The sequence below is a fragment of the Camelus dromedarius genome, chromosome 23, assembly GCF_036321535.1.
Source record: "Camelus dromedarius isolate mCamDro1 chromosome 23, mCamDro1.pat, whole genome shotgun sequence".
Lineage (NCBI taxonomy): Eukaryota > Metazoa > Chordata > Mammalia > Artiodactyla > Camelidae > Camelus > Camelus dromedarius.
Genome location: NC_087458.1, coordinates 25,794,315 through 25,811,734, shown reverse-complemented (window position 1 = coordinate 25,811,734; position 17,420 = coordinate 25,794,315). Strand labels below are relative to the sequence as shown.

At 43.9% G+C, this 17,420-nt stretch overlaps 1 protein-coding gene across 1 annotated transcript in view; it reads right to left on the bottom strand.

Moving 5' to 3' along the window:
* Nucleotides 1-17,420, bottom strand: part of CACNA1E (calcium voltage-gated channel subunit alpha1 E) — a 439,633-nt gene that overhangs the window by 383,091 nt on the left and 39,122 nt on the right. The window lies entirely within an intron of this gene.

Here is a 17,420-nt window from a genome sequence, read left to right as displayed (position 1 = left end):
CGTCTGCATGTCTGAAAAAGTCTTTATTTTTTCCTTTATTTTTGAAAGCTAGTTTCTCTGGACATAAAATTCTACATTGACAGGGACATTTTTCTTTCAGTACCTCAAAGATGAGCCATGACCTTTCATCTGCATTGTTTCCAAAAGAAATCTGCTGTCTTCCTTACCTTTCTTCTCCTCTATACAACGTGCATCTTTCCCCTAGCAGCGTTTAGTATTTTCTGTTTCTCAAAGGTTTCAAGCAATCTGATGACAATGTGCCTTGGTATAGTTTTCCTCAGGTTCCTCGTGCTTGGGGTTGGTAAGCTTCTTGGACTTGTGGATTTATCACTTTCAACAGATTTGGAAATTTCACCCATTATTTCTTCAAATATTTTTTCTGTCCTTTCTGCCTCCTCTCCTTTGTGGACTCGTTACATGTATGTTAAGCCGTTCAAAGTTGCAGACACCTTACGAATGCTCTGTTCTTTTTTAAAAAAATTCTCTCTTGTTCCTGTGTTTCATCTTGGATATCTTCTATTCCTAGGAATTTAAATTCACTAAACTTTTCTTCTGCAAAGTCTAACATACTGTTAGTGTCTTCCAGTGTATTTTTCATCTCACACATTGTAGTTCTCATTTTCAGAAGATGGACTTTTATATCTCCCATGTCCCTCTTATCTTTTTGAACATATGGAATACAGTTATAACTACTTTTAATGGCTCTGTCTGCTAATGCTAACATCTGGGTCAGCTGTGGGTCAGTTTCAGTTCATAAATTCATCTCATCATGGGTTGTATTTTCCTGCTTCTTTGCATGCCTGATAATTTTTGATTGGATGGCTGAACTGTAAATTTTACTTTATTGGATGCTGAAAAAATTTTCCCCATAAGTATGTTTGAGTTCTTTTCTGGGATGCAGTTCCTCAGAGACTGTTCAATGCTTTTGTGTCTTGCTTTTAAAATTTATTATGCAGAATCAGAGTAGTGTTTGCTCGAAAGTTCATAGTTCTTCACTACTGAGGAAGTCCTCTCTGGGGGCTCTCCCACACACAGTCGAAGGCACTGGCTCTCAAATCTTGAGGTTTCCAGTCCACCTATTGAGAATAGGTACTATTTCTGGCCCTGTGTGAGTACTGGGTACTGTCACCTCTAATCCTTTCAGGTGGTTCTTTCTCCAGCCTTGGGTAGTTGCCTTATAGACATGCACTCAGCTGAATATTCAAAAAGGATTCTCTACAAATCCCTGGAGTTCCCTCTCTCTGCAACTCTCTCTTCTCTGTTACTCTGTCCTGAGAATCTAACTGCCTTGGTCTCCCTGAACTTCCACCTTTGTCTCTTCAATTCAGAGAGTCTGCTGGGATCTACCTGTGTTTCCCTTCCCCGCACGTGGCCTGGAAACTCTCTCAGGACGGTAATCTGGGACAGTGACAGAGTTCACCTCATGTGTTTCTCATCCGTTAAGAATTACTGTCTTTTTCTGCTTGATGTCCAATTCTTATGAACTATCATTTCATATGTCATGTCTGAATTTTGGTGTTTCAAGTGGTAAGCTGAACACGGTCCCTTTTATTCCATTCTTGACAAGAAACAAAATCTGTCCTTATTATTACACCCTTATTACAAACGAGTAAATTGAAGGAAGAATCAGCCCAAGATTCCAAATTAAGTGTTCTTAAACTCCACAGCAAATCTCACACCAAATTCTGTCAATAATTCCTTTTTCCCATTACCATCGGCCTAGTTCAAGACATAACTACCATCTGAACTACCCAAATAACTACCTCTTAACTAAGTGATGAAGGACAAACCTATGTGAAATTTTATTTACGTTTATATGTTGTGAGCAGCTCCTTGCACATGGCTGGCGTTTGATAAAGATAAAGGAAATACATAGTGCAATATTAAAAGTATGTAATACTGGAGCCAGGCCGCCTGAGTCCAAATCCTGGCTCCACAACTCACTGGCTGTATGACCCCGGGCAAGTCACTTAACTTCCTTAAGCATTCATGTTCTTGCCTATAACACAGAGGCAATAATAGTATCAAACACAGAGGACTGTGGTGAAGATTAAATGATTTGATATATGTGAAGTGCATAGAACAATCGTGGTACACAAGAAGCACTGTGTGTTAGCTAGTATTATTCACTTGATTGAACTGGTCTCCTTGCTTTCAATTTCTCCTCCCTGTAATTCACCCTCCAGAAGATACTTCTTTTAGAAGATGCTTCCTAAAATTCAGGTTTCATCCTAATGCATCCCTGCTACAAAACCTTCTATGGCTCCCCACGCAACCTCCAAAGTACTCCCACTGTCCAGCCCCAGCCGTCGTCTCTACATTCATCTCCCCACCACCCACCACTACCACCACATGAACTCTCTGCTCCAAGAATATTGATCCTTTTGCCAGACTCCAAGTACATCTTTCTTCTGACCTTTGCTCACACAATCACCACCACGTGGAATTTCATTCTACAGCCCCCTCCACCTAAGTGCACACTCATTGAAATCCTATCTATCCTTAAGAGTCTAACTCAAACTCCACCTCCCCGATCACTCTCAAAATACTCAATCTCAATGTCCTCTCAATGGCCCTGGCAACGCTGTCCATGATTTTCATAGAACCCCTACTTACTTCCTTTTTTAGTAATTGGTAAAGACCTCTTTGCCTAGCAGGCACTCGAAAAACATCCACTCAATGAGCAAAGAAATTAATTTGACTCGGAGGACAGACTAATGGGGACCTTCAAGTTAAAGGACCATGCAGGAAATTCTTCCTTACTCAGTTTTTCCTGAGAGAAGCTGAGCTCCTCATCATGCAAATGGCAGGAAGAACTGAGCCCAAAACAGCCACATTATCCCTGGCAGCCCTGCAGGCACAGAAGTAGCAAAGAGGCCACAAAGCTTCAGTTGCCAGTTTCTGGGCTCTTGAACTTGTCTAATTAGCACAGCCTCACTGAGTCAAATGTGCCGAAGGGAAGCAGAACATCCCACCAAATATAGACTCTGCTGCCATCCTCCCCTGGAAATAGAAAGCAGGAGGCAGCAGAAGCTCAGGACGCAAAGGAAGAGAGACACAGTGTCACGGGGCGGAACACCGGCCCATTCCTGCCATCCCCGCAGCAGCAAGAGAGGAGCCAGGGGTGGAGACTGCTTCCCGGCGCCTCCCCCCTCAGGCTGTGAGGGACCTTCCCAAAAGGCTGGGGAAAGAGGGAACAAAGGCAGGGAGTCACAGGCCACCTCCCAGCATGAGGTCCATTCCGCCTCTGTCTCCTAGAGAATGGGGCAGGAAAAGAGAATTAAGATATAAAAATATGGAATCTAAAAAAAATTGAACATACATAAAATAGATAAACCACAAGGTCCTACAGTACAGCACAGGGAACTATATTCAGTACCTTGTAATAGCCTATAATGAAAAAGAATATATATGTATAACTGAATCACTATGCTGTACACCAGAAATTAACTCAACATTGTAAACCAACCATACTTCAATAAAAAAATTAAAGAGAAAAAAAGAAATATAAAAAAAAATTAATGTAAATCAACTTATTTACAAAACAGAAACAGACTCACAGACAAAGAAAACAAACATGGTTACCAGAGGGGATAAGGAGGTGGGATAAATTAGGAGTACAGGATTAATTCATATACACCACTGTATATAAAACAGATAAACAACAAGGATTCATTATATAGTACATGGAGCTATATTCAATGTCTTGTAATAACCTATCATGGAAAGGAATCTGACAAAAATACGTATATAACTGAATCACTCTGCTATACACCTGAAAGTAACGCAATACTGTAAATCAACTATAGTTAAATTTTTAAAATGTTTAAAGTTATAAAAACCTGTTCCTGCAGGTTCTGTGCCCCTAATCTGGCTCAGGAAACATCCGGTAGCCCAACGCTGTCAAAGAATGCAAACTGGCACTGTCCAACCTTCTTCCCTGTTTCTTGTCTCTACCCCAGAAAAGTAAACAGCTTACCTTTCTGGGTGGGTAATCCGGGCTGAGGTTTATTTTAAAGCAAACAACAACCAGAGGCATCCACATAGATGGCAGGCGTGATTTGTAGGTTTGTCCCAAATATCTCCACACCCCACTCCCACTCCCTGCCACCTTGGGTTTGTACCAGGCATTCTTCATACAGCTCAGGCCCTTCCCTGGCTCCACTCACTCAACGAATATTTGTTGAGTGCCTTCTGTGTGCCAAACTCTTGCCCTAGAGATTAAATAGTAAGAAATGCACACACACAAATTCTGCCCCAATGGAGATCGCAATCTACCAGGAGAAGCAGACATTAAATAGGAATTGCATGGATGAGTGTGTGATTATGCAACATGGTGAGTTCTAAGAAGAAAAAGTACACCTCGCCGTTAGAGCATGCAGCCAGGAAACCCAGCCTCATCTAGGGTCTCAAGAGAAGTCACCAGAGGAGACAAGATGGATGAGGGGTTTCATGGCTTGACATCACTTACCAGCGAGGAAATCCATGGCATGTTGCTTAACTTCCCTATGCCTTGGTTTCCTTATTTGTTAAATGGATGCGGCTCATGATAGCAGCTATTTCCCAGAGCTGTTGTGAGGACGAAAATGAATTAATTCAATACAGATTATACGCACACAGTGTTTGGAATAGTTCCCAACAAAGTGAGTACCAAGTATTTGCCATTGTTCCTGGGGTTGTTCCCGATCCATGCCCTCGAGTTTCTGCCTTTGGTAGACCCCTCTGTGACTCCCCCTGGAAGAATCAGACATTCCCAGAAATCTCTGTTCACCCCTCTGTAGTACCACCCACCATAATCCACTCTGATGTCTTTGCCTATGTGTGTTCCCTTCACTGCCATGTGAGAAAGTCTTGACCACACCTGCTATTCACCTTTGTATTCTCAGTGTCTCCCATAGTATGACACAAATAAACATTCAAGGGCCAAATAAATGGATTCTTTTTCAGTTTAATAGAGGCTCCCATCAAATTTAAATAGCAGACAAGATTATTAATGAGCTACAAATGCAACCGACATGAATTTGACCCTTAACAGAACCTCTTTTGCCAGAACTGCTTTTAAGGTTTGTGCCCCTTCATCTGCACTGATAAACCTTGAGGAAACAACTCCCTGAAACTCAACTGGGCTGTGAGCTCTGAGAGGGCAGGGCCCAGGTCTCATTCACGGTTTCCTCCCCAGCACCTGGCATGGTGAGCATATTGGGCACGTGCTATAAACACGTGTTGAGCAGACTAACAAATGCTCATCGTATTCTTGTTCGTCCACTGCATCCCTCGGCACCTTCTGGTCTCTCCATCTTCCACGGCTGGAAACTTTCTCCAGAGCAACGAAGATGTGACACCTGTCACTAAACATGCTGCTTTTTTTATTCTGGCTGCAGAGAAGGTCAGAGCCAAATCTGAAGTCCACCTTACAACCGTGAAGGCATTTATGGTATGCGGCGTACCAATTTTCTGCTCAGTCTTAACTAACTATGCTGTGTTATTTTCCCTTCACTCTAGTCATCCTTTTAAGTCTTTTATCTTTATTACTTGATATACGTAAAGGTGCAAAAATTATACACACAAGTTAGATGTGTAAAAAAAAACCTTTTTTAAATAATTTATTTATTTTTTAAATAATTTTTCTTTCAGACATTTTTTTTGGGAGGAGGAGGTAATTTGGTTTATGTATTTACTTTTTAATGTAGGTGTTGGGGATTGAACCCAGGACCTCTTGCATGTTAAGCACGCACTCTACCACTGAGCTATACCCTCCCCCCCAAATATACCTTTTTATTTTAAAAACCAAATTCATTTGTATTATTGAGCCCCAATCCCTTGGGTAGTGGGGAAAAGTTTTTAACTTGCAATTTCAAGTTATTTTAAGACTCTACTGACTGAAAACGGCTTCTTTTCAGTTATCTCATTTTGTGGGGCAAAAACTGAATCAATTCAGGGTTGAATTTCCCACCAAGGCTGTCTCTACTAATCAGACGATGCCTGAGATGGAAGACACATTCAGGCACCTTGGTGGCATTAGCAAAGAGACCCGTGGTCTTCACAGGTCTCCAGGGTGATGTGGCAGGTACAGCCTGGCCCTGTGGAGCTAGAACTTCTTGACTCTTACGGGGTTTTTTCAGGCTTTACGCCAGCAGCAGTCACTCAGGACACGCCTTCAGGTGCGAGGTCTCCATCTCTGAGGTCTATGTATTGGGCCTACAGGACCACTTTCATTCAACAAATTCACTGGAAAGCTCTGTGTGGTGGCTTTTTGAGCTTCATGTGACTTCTGCATCCCAGATGCCCTAGTTAATGTGTGGAGAATTCCCTTTCTTCTGACAGGAGCTTTGATTGACAGTCAGAGAGCAAGGCTCCTAATACACGTTTTCTCCCGTGGCCCAGTCAGCTCAGGGAAACAGAGCCGGAAGAACACTGCCATTAAAAAGCCTTGGTAGCAAGCCAGGTAATTTCTCCAGTTCTCAGCTCCCACGCTGCATTTTGTGCAAGGCTTGAATTAGTGGAAATTTCCAAGCTAGAAATATCTTGCAGCCAACCAGGTTTGAAATGTTGACACGCAACTATTTACCGGTGTACTTACAGGCCTGCGTGATTGAGGAATGTCCCAACCTGAACTAGGGAGTCACTGAGACAAAAGAACCCACCCTCTCCTACAGCCTCTGCTTCAACCCGTCCTCATGATGCTTCTTGCAGTACAGAGTCATCATCTTGATAAATCAGCATCAATACAAACCCTGGTGGTCATTTAACAAGAACCTACTGTGTGCTGAGTACTTTACATACATCATCTTTACTCCTTGAAGCATCCACAGGGAAGGTGTTATGAGATCCACTCTACACACCGACGTGGACCTGAGCAATTTGACCCGGAAGCCACACACATTCCCGCCGGCTGCCTCCAAGATGTTTCCTTTCTCTCCCTCTTGGAGAGTTGGAAGCAAATTGAGTGTAAATAGAGATGGACCAAAAAAAAATTTTTTTTTGCTTTCTTTATACAAAAACGTTTTCAGAATTGGTTCATGGCCTCTATTAATGCTGACTGTGGGGGAAACGCTACCCTCCTCACTGATCCTGTCTCCGCCCCCACCTGCTTTTCCCTGTCCTCGCAAGACAGAGGAGGAAAAAACGTCAAGCGCGTATTTTGAAAAGCGGCTTTTACGAAAGCCCCATAGGGATGTCTAAATTGTTTCTGTCACACAACTGAACCACTTTTTTCTTGCTCAAGCTGATATTCTGATTTCAGGCTAATTTTGACTTTCAGCTAGCTTTTATTATTTCTAATTCAGATGTCTTTAATAACTTTTTGGACATCTTTTCAACAATAAATTTGTACCACAGGTTCTCTGTGGGAACAGTTTTCATTTGTCACCTAGTTATAAATATCTCCTTTTTTAGTTATTCTGGCAGATCTGTGATGCATTTTCTCTTTGCCAAGTACTTCACGTGGCTATCTATCAAAAGCATCGGTAAGGATTTCTGAAAGCTCTATGAGAAACAAAGCACTATTTTCAAGGAAAGCAGAGTAAATTACAAATAAGTTGGCATATTTCTTGTGGTTCTGGAGCAGAATTGTATTTGTTGCATTTGAATATAATTAAAATAGAAAAACTAATTTACCGTATTTTATCTACCCCTTATGAAACAGTCTTTCAAGTAGTCAGCTGGTGACTTATTCCCACTTCTAACTAGTACAAATGTAATTATTATCCCAAATCAAGTCCATCTGGAAAGCTTCAAAGTCTGATTCTTTTAATGGAAATAGAGTTGATTTACAATGTTCTGCTAGTTTCAGGTGTACATAAAATGATACAGTTAACACACACATACATCTATATGTATAAATCTATTCTTTTTCAGATTCTTTTCCATTATAGGTTATTACAAGATATTAAATGTAGTTCCCTGTGCTACACAGTAGGTCCTTGTTGTTTACCTATTTCATATATAGTAGTGTGTATATGTTAATCCCAAATTCCTAATTTATCCCCCTCCCCCTTTCTCCCTTGGTAACCATAAATTTGTGTTCTATGATTGTGAATCTATTTCCTTTTTGTAAATAAATTCATTTGTATCATTTTTTTAGATTCCGTATATAAGCGATATCATATGGTATTTGTCTTTTTCTGTCTGACTGGTTTCACTTAGTATGATCATCTCTAGGTCCATTCATGACTTACTTTTTATTAATTTTTTTCTACAGCTGCACATCTGGTACCCCTTTGAGAGGGTAAGCTTCCTAAACAGTTTTCAAGATTGCAGTGCACAACAGAAAAATAAATGTCCAGGTGGTCCTGAGACAAACCCAGGGAAAACTTCTTGAAGCCCAAGATGGGAAAAAGAAAATTTGAAGGGAGAGATGAGACAGTGCCAATTCAATTCATAACTGAGTTTCTGAAGCAGCACTTTGGATCAGGCAGCAGGCCAAAGATCTTTGACAAATTCTAAATTTTGCTAAGAATCTGCCTTGATCCTGAAGAACAATAGGACCCCTTAAGGCAGAAGGTGCTCCCACCATCCTCCTGAATGACAGCTCTCCAGGAACGGGGCAGGGGATGTAGATCTGTCCTGGGAAATCGGGGTGTCCCAGGCCCAGGTGGGGCTCACCTCTGTGGTAGCCCCAAAAGGAGCTCACAGGACATGTTAGACAGATGGGTATCTCCTTCAGCACAGACACAGGATCACATAATGGATGGAGGAGTAAGTTTTCAGGGATGCCAGCCTCCAAACCATTGTCCTCTCACTTATAAAATTGAGCTAAAAGTACCACAGATGACTGTTGTGAGGATTATAGGTCAGACAGGTAAGCATCCGGCACAAAATGGGCCTTTAAGGGACATTAGATAATAATTACTATTACTATTATTAGTCTATCATTGCTTCAGTTACCCAACATAAAGACGTATGTTTTCTCTTCTATTTTTGTGAGAAAATCTCAGGTTCAGAGAAGTGAGGCAAGCTACCTGGAGCCACACAGCAAGTCAGTGGCAGGGTCGTTGCCTTTGCGGGCTGCCCTCAGCACCCCCCCCCGCCCCCCATGCCAGGATGCCATCTCCTCCTGCAGCAGCTCCTGTGAATGCCACCCCTGCAGGCTTGGACCTATCTCAGCAGGCTGGTGGCTCAACTCTCAAGTGGTGGGAAAAAAAGGGGGGATTAATGGGGAAAGCAGAAGAAAGTGACTAGATTATGCTGGGAACCCTCAAAGTGCCATAGATCAAATCAGTCAATTGGAGAGATTTACTGAGTCCTACCTGGAAATAACTAGGTCCCAAGCAACCTACAATCCAAGTGGATCCAATTAGCTTCCAGAATAAGGTATTGCCCTGAGCCAGGGCCTGATAACAGGGACCACAGAACATCGGAGACCCTTGTAGTAAGAAAAGGGGTAGGGGGCAAGGAGGGTGCAACCTAACAGCTGTAATGTGTGCAAGGTGTGTCAGTCCTTTCCTCTGACACCAAAACAAAAGATGTAAGATAGGAACAAACCATCCAGAGAGGATAGTCAAATGAGGACCAGGTCCCTGGGCAGGGACTGGGAGGGCCTGTTCTCTGGGGACCCCGATCCCAGGCTCCATTTGATAGCCTTCCCCCAGCTTTCACCAGCCTGTGGATGTGGAGTCAGAGTGATAAAGATAACCCCGAGTTCACAGGCTCTGGCAGGCCTTTGGTCCCCATGGGGTCTCCCCAGTTACAGTGGAAATTCCCCGAGAGCCATCTCGACTGTGCCACCAGCCAGTTCCCGCAGGGCATCTGTCCTGATCTTCCCTGCCCATTCCAGCCCCCTCATCCTTTGTCTCAAGTGAGGATGTTCGTGGCTGCAAGCACTGTTGGTGTCTGTCTCAAAAGGCTCTCCCCTGTGCATGGGGGTACCACTTCTTGCTCAATGTCAGGGCACCAGAGCAGGTTCAGGGCCCCTAGACACAGAGGGAAAGCTCCCTCTAGCCAACAAGGCAAATACGACTCCTGGAGCTTCTGCCCATTGCGCCCTGCCCTCTGCTGTCCAGACCGCAGGTCCTGGATTTGGGATAGAAAGAAGTATCAGCGACTGAGGTGGCTACTGGACTGTTCACCGTCGCACAGGTCTCCTCGGCTAATCTTTCAGTAACACAACAACAAATCACATCAACAGGCTGCAGCTGCCCCACCCCGACTCCTCAGATGTACCTGATGCTTCTGAACTCCAGGCAGCTCCAAGGCAGGGATCCCCGACCCAGTAGAGGCTGTCCCACCCTCCCTCACACTCACACATGCACTATTAGCCAGCCCTGTGCTCAGTGCTGCTCCCCCAACCATGCCGGGAGGGAAGGAAGCCCACCGGCCCCTCAGTGGGAGCGGGGAGACTTGGCTGACGTGTCAAGGGCTGTGTGCAGAGGAGAGGCCTGGGGAACCACTCATCATCCCAGCAGCCCTGTCAGCAGGAAGGAGGCCTCAGGCAGGAGGGTGGGAAAAGCCTCCATAGCCCCGCTGTGCCTCCAGCTCTCCCCAGCACAGGCATCAGACTCAGACCCCAGGGCATCCCAGAGAGGATACTTCCCCTCCCCCACCCCAGCGCCGCCTCCGGAGAAAACCTGCTCCCTAGACCCTCACTGCACTGTGTATTCCTCCCACATGCTCCACCTGGAATCCCGTCCCAGGGGCAGAGCCACACACAGCGTCATTCTACTTTCCTTGCCCAAATCTTCATAAACCTTGCTCCCTCCTTCCACTCAACCCTGGTGTCGACCCATTTCATCCCTGTTACTTCTTTCTCGAGATGTCTCCGAGGTCCATGCCTTCCTATCCAGCTCCTTCCCTGGCAGCCTCCATCCAATCTCTGGCTCACAGCACTCAGGATAGGAACTGTGGGTCTGCTCTGGGCTAGGCACTGCTCATCCCTTTGGAATGAATTGGTGAGCAAAACAGAGGTCCTTGTCCACACACACCTCCCACTCCAAGAAGAGGCAATTAACAATAGATGTAATAAATAGGTAAGTTACAAAGTGCATTGGAAGCTCCTAAGTGCAATGGAAAAAGGAAAATGCAGAGCGGGATAAAGGAGACTGGGGGTGTGGGGTGCAGGAGGGCACAGTGCAGGAAACAGGGGAGGGTTGAGAAGATGGCATCTGAACAAAAATCTGAAGGAGATCAGGGGGTTCACCAGTCTCTGGGGGAAGAACATTCCAGGCACTGGGGAATAGCCAGTGTGAAGGGAAGCACGTGCCTAGCCTGCCAGCCTCCAGGCTCTGCCACCTCCACCTCCTTGAGCATCACCATCAGGTTAAGCTTTCTGTTTCCTTGTGCCAGTCACCTACTCAGGAATTTATAAGGGCTTCCAGTTGAACAGAGGACCCAGTCTGGACTCCTAATCTTGAACCCTGGCCCCACACCTCAACTGTAGTAGATGCTGTTGGAGCTCCACCCAGACCCCTCTCACTATCCCCGTGCACTGCCCTCCAATCTGTGCGCCTGGTTTCTGATGGCTGGTACCTGGGGTGTTATGGAGAGCCCTGTCACCTCCCTGCAGAGAGTCACAGTACCTGGGGTCCGTGTCCCCTGCAGCTGCCTACAGACAACAAATGAGACTTTGAGAGCCCAGGTCCCTGCCTAGAGCTTGGACAGAGTCAGCGTGTCATTCATGCCCCAGAGTCCCCAAGGGACCAAGCTGAGGCTATCACCTGGAATAGCATCCTTGCTCAGTGCTATCCCTGCCCTGCCGTGCCCTGCTCACCTGCTCATACACTAGTTTCTCCTGGAAGGACTTTCTTTTTCTTGGGTATTTTTATTTTACTTTTTATTGAGATATAGTTGATTTACAACATTGTATAAGTTTCAGGTATACACCATAGTGATTCATAATTTTTTAAAGATTCATTTATAGTTATTATAAAATATTGGCTATATATATATATATATATATTCCCTGTGCTGTACAGCACATCCTTGTGGCTTATTTATTTTATACATAGTAGTTTATAGTTTGTACGTCTTAATCCTCTACCCCTATCTTGCCCCTCCCTCCTCCCCTCTACCCCCAGTAACCAGTAGTTTGTTCTCTATACCCATGAGTCTGGTTTTTTTGTTGTTATATTCGCTAGTTTTTTTTTTTAGATTCCACATACAAGTGATAATATACAGTATTTGTCTTTCTCTGTCCAGCTTTTTTCAGTAAACATAATACCCTCCACAGGGTATTATGGTCCATCCATGTTGTTGCAAACGGCAAAACTTTATTCTTTTTTATGGCTGAGTAGTACTCTACTGTGTGTGTTTGTGTGTGTGTGTGTGTGTGTGTACACATCTTCTTTATCCAGCCCTCTGTTGGTAGACACTTAGGTTGCTTCCATATCTTGGCAATGGTAAATACTGCTGCTATGAACACTGGGGTTCATGTATCTTTTCAAATTAGTGCTTTCATTTTCTTTGGATATATACCCAGGAGTGGGATTGCTGGGTCATATGGTGGTTCTATTTTTAGTTACTTGAGGAACCTCCATACTGTCTTCCACAGTGGTGCACCAATTTGCATTCCCACCAACAGTGTACAAGGGTTCCCTGTTCTCCACATCCTCACCAACACTTGTCATTTGTGGTCTTTTTGATGATGGCAATTCTGACAGGTGTGAGGTGATATCTCATTGCCACTTGCATACCAATCTTTACTTCAGGGTCTGCCTCCAAGGAAGTGACCTAAAACACCATTCCAGTTAATTCCCACTGCTTCCAAACAGGGACTCGCTCCTTACTTCCTTCACTCTTCCAGCAGTACTACCTCTCTGCCCTGAATGACGGCAATAAACATCTCATACACATTAAGGCGAGAATTCACAAAGGGGTGTGTTTAGGTTTTGTTTTGCTATAGTTTTCACCTATTTCTTATCTTCCTAAATAGATTGTGAGTGCCTTGAGAGCAGCGATGGCATTCCTTATCGCCTTCAGCAACAGATGAGGCACAAAATATGCCCTGGAGACTCACTGAATGCAATTCAAATAAACACAGGTCTGTTTGTCTCCTGTACATGGTGTGGCCACCTGGAGTCCAAGAAGGCAGTAAGAGGCCAGCATCTGCACCACTCACCTTGTCTTGGAAACACAGCTGTGTCCCCCAAGGAAACTGTCCCCACAGGGTCTTTGGGGGCCTGTGGGGGGCCTGATGCAAGACCTGGGAATGGGATATTTAACCTCTTCAGTCTCCCCCAACCTCTTCAGTGAACTTACAAAGGGGTTTCTGGGGAGGCCCCAGGTGAAGGGTTGGGTCAGCTGGAGACAAATTGTACAGGCGAAAGAGTCTTTGGTTTCTCCTGCCCCTTCTTCCACCTTCCTCCCCAACTCCACAGGTTCCCTTCCTAGATGTGCACTTCTAAATCTTGCTCCCATCATGCTTTGCTGTAACCTACTGATATCAGGCCTCAGGTGAGCTGTCCCAGGGAGATATTTGTGTTTCGAGAGGGCTGGCAAAACCTCAGGTAATCAGGGAGTCTGGAACAATAATCCCCTGCAACTGTACAGTATTTTACAAAGTACATAATACTTTCACATTCAGTGTTCCATTAGATTCCAGTAATAATCCTGTAAGACACGTGAGTCAAAGAACATCATCACCACATTCTACATATAAGGAAACTGAGGTCCAGAGAGATTGAGTGCCTTGCCTAAGACCATGCACCTACAAAACAATAAAGTGAAGGCGAGGTCAGGAACGTATCCACGTGAGGAACAGCAGCGCAGGCAAAGACTAGTTCCCACAGTGGGGAGGTCCTGCTGTCACAGCCCCAGCAGGCAGGACCACGAAGGAGTCCTTCCACATCTGCAGCTCCTGCGAGAACACAGGAGACTCTGCACCTCTGGGAAAAAAGAATCTGGAGTAAAACAGACCCAGAGATGGGAGGTCATGATGGGGACAAAAAAACCCTCTTCTTTTGGTCTCTGATGAGGAAGGACCAGAAGCTGCTGGAGAAAACATGAAAAAAGGTGGATTAAGGTTCATCGGACAGCTACTGAACGCCAGATGCTGGCACACAACTGGTCTTCAAACCCGTCCTGTGAAGTAGGTAATATTAGCTCCAGGTGACAGACGAGGAGGCGCTCAGAGAGGGTAAATGACTAGGTCAAGCTCTCTACTCATCTAGTCATAAGTCAGTATGATATCAGCCACTTATTGAGCCCCTGACACATGCCAGGCACTGTGCTGAGTAAGAGATACACTTAATAATTCTAGCAATCCTAATTAACTCATAGACTGGAGAGGCTGAGTGTATTAAATTATCAAATTACCATTTACAGATGTGGAAACTGAGTCTTGTCTAGAAATTTGCCCAAGGGGCTCAGCTTGTGAGTAGCAGAGTCATTCTGAGACTTCAAGATCAAGTGAAATCCCCTCCTGTCCCCATGACATCCTCAGATACATCTGGAGCAGGGGTGGGTCTCAGGTCAACCTGTGGGCACCAAGGCGCACATCTGCAGGAGCGGCAGGAGACCGAGGTAGACGCATTTGCAGGGGAGGAGGGACAGTAAACAGCCAACTCCATGAGGTGATTTCAGGGACATTCAAAGGGCTCTTCTCATGTCCTGAGGCCAAGCCCCTGCTAATGACAATTCCTGAGAGTTCCAGGGAGTCATGTGAAAACCTAGCAGCGAAATCTCCTGGCCCAGGAACCTCTGAATCTTCCCTGCTACATCAGGCAGGGACCTCCACACAAAGTAAACACTACAAGGCAGGTGAGAGGATGATACTCTGAAATGTTACTCGAGGTTTCCAAACCCAGCTCCATATCTCCTTATCCTGCTTTGTTCTTCCCTCACTGGGTCTGCTGAGATCGCTCGTATGCACAGGAAGACCATCCTCGGGAAGGACAGCACTGAAGAATCACAGAGGAAGAAAGAGTTAATTCCCAGCTTTGGAATTTTCAAAGCCCAGCCCTCAGGAGGATTCATAGGGGACTCAGCGCCTGGACCACAGACAGAAGGGAAAGGCATGAGGAAGCAGCTCAGAATTTCTCCCTCTGGGGGAGCCGGGAGACATCAGGGGTGAAGCAAGGATGGCGAGATGTAGTTGGTCCCAAAAACAGGATAAGCTCTGCCCTGCCCTCCCCCATGCCATGAGAGTCCTGGACCACCCTCCCCCACAAGTGTAAGCAATCTGAGAACACTGGGAGTGCTCCTTTCCCAGGGAGAGCCCTCAGGAGGCAAAAAAATTCTCAGGTAAGAAATAGTTGGATAGGGTATCCAGACAGAGAGTGGATTTCTCTCTCTCTCTCTCTCTTTTTTTTTTTTGCAATCTTCAAAATAAAGATATAATTCACATTAGATTCACCTTTTAAAAACTTACAATTCAGTGGGTTTTAATATGTTCACAATGTTATATACAACCACCATGACTATCTAATTCCAGAACATTTCCAACCCCCACAAAGAAACCCCACACTGCTAGTAGTCACTTCCGATTCTCCCCTACCCCCAGCCCCTGGCAACCACTCAGCCACTCTCTGTCTCTATGGATTTGCTTATTTTAGACATTTCATAAAAATAGTATCACACAATATATGGCCTTTACGTATGGTTTCTTTCATTTACCAGAATGTTTTCAAGGTTTAGACCCATGTTATCACATGTATCACTTCATGCCTTTTTACAGCTGAATAATATTCCATTTTACGAACAGGCAACCATTTGTTTATCATTCATTTGCTGATAGACATTTGTGTTGTTTTAATTTTTCAGCTATTATGAATCATGCTGCTGTGAACATTCATGTACAAGTTTTTCTGTATCCACAAAACAGAAATTCTTTTGGTTATAAACCTAGGAGTGAAATTGCTGAGTCACACATCTATACTTAACCTTTGGGGGAAGTGCCAAGACTCCTTTCTGCAAAAGGCTACCCCAGAGATAGGGCTCTTGACAGCCCATGGAGGTACCCATGGCCCAGTGAGTCAATGAGTCATGGAAACAGCAGAACAACCACAATTTCTATGAGTCAATGGAGAGAGCCAGGCTTGAAGAGAGGGAAAATCAAAACTACTCAGCAGTGGACTGAAAGGCTCATCAGCAGTGTCAACATCTCAGCAACTAACAGGGTGAGTACATATGTCAGCTCCCCACAGGCACCCCAAATTTAGCCATAACCCCAAGGAAAGAAAAGGGCTCCAAATTCAGTAAAATTACTTTCCTTCTTGAGCAGAATGGGAACTTATTATAGAAATTACAATAGAAAAAAAGCAAAAATAAACAAATGGGACCTAATTAAACTTATAAGCTTTTGTACAGCAAAGGAAACCATAAGCAAAACAAAAAGACAACCTAACAAATAGGAAAAAATATTTGCAAAAGATGAAATGGATACGAGGTTAATTTCCAAAATATATAAACAGCTCATACAGCTTAACAACAACAACAAAAAAACCCCACCCAATCCAAAAATGGGCAGAAGACCTAAACAAGCAATTCTCCAGTGAAGACATACAAATGGCCAACAGGCACATGAAAAAAATGCTCAATATCACTAATCACCAGAGAAATGCAAATCAAAACTACAATGAGGTATCACCTCACACCAGTCAGAATGGCCATCATTGAAAAGCCCACAAATGAGAAATGCTGGAGAGGCTGTGGAGAAAGAGAACCCTCCTACACTGCTAGTGGGAATGTAATTTGGTGCAGTCATTATGAAAAATAATATGGAGATTCCTTAAAAAACTAAAAATAGACTCACCCTATGATCCAGCAATCCCACTCTTAGGCATATATACAGAGGGAACTCTAATTCAAAAAAATACATGCACCCCAATGCTCATAGCAGCACTATATACAATAGCCAAGACATGGAAACAACCTAAATGTCCATCTACAGCAGACTAGATAAGGAAGTTGTGGTATATTTATACAATGGAATACTACTCAGCCATTAAAAGGAACAAAATAATGCCATTTGCAGCAACATGGATGGAATTGGAGATCATCATTCTAAGTGAAGTAAGCCAGAAAGAGAACAAAAAATACCATATGATATCACTCATATATGGAATCTTTAAAAAAAAGGGAAAAAAAAGAACACTATGAACTCATCTACAAAACAGAAACAGATTCGCAGACACAGAAAACAATCTTATGGTTACCAGGGAAAGGAGGTGGGAAGGGATAAATTTGGGAGTTTGAGATTTGCAAGTGTCAGCCACTATATATAAATACAGATTTAAAAAACAAACAAATTTCTTCTGTATAGCAGAGGGAACTATATTCAATATCTTGTAATAACCTTTAATGAAAAAGAATCTGAAAACAAATAAATGTATATATATCCATAACTGGGACATTGTGGTGTGTACCACAAATTGACACATTGTAACTGACTGTACAATAAAAAATAAATACATAAATTTTTAAAAAAGAAAAAGAATCTGAAAAGGAATATATGTATGTACATGTATGACTGAAACATGCTGCACACC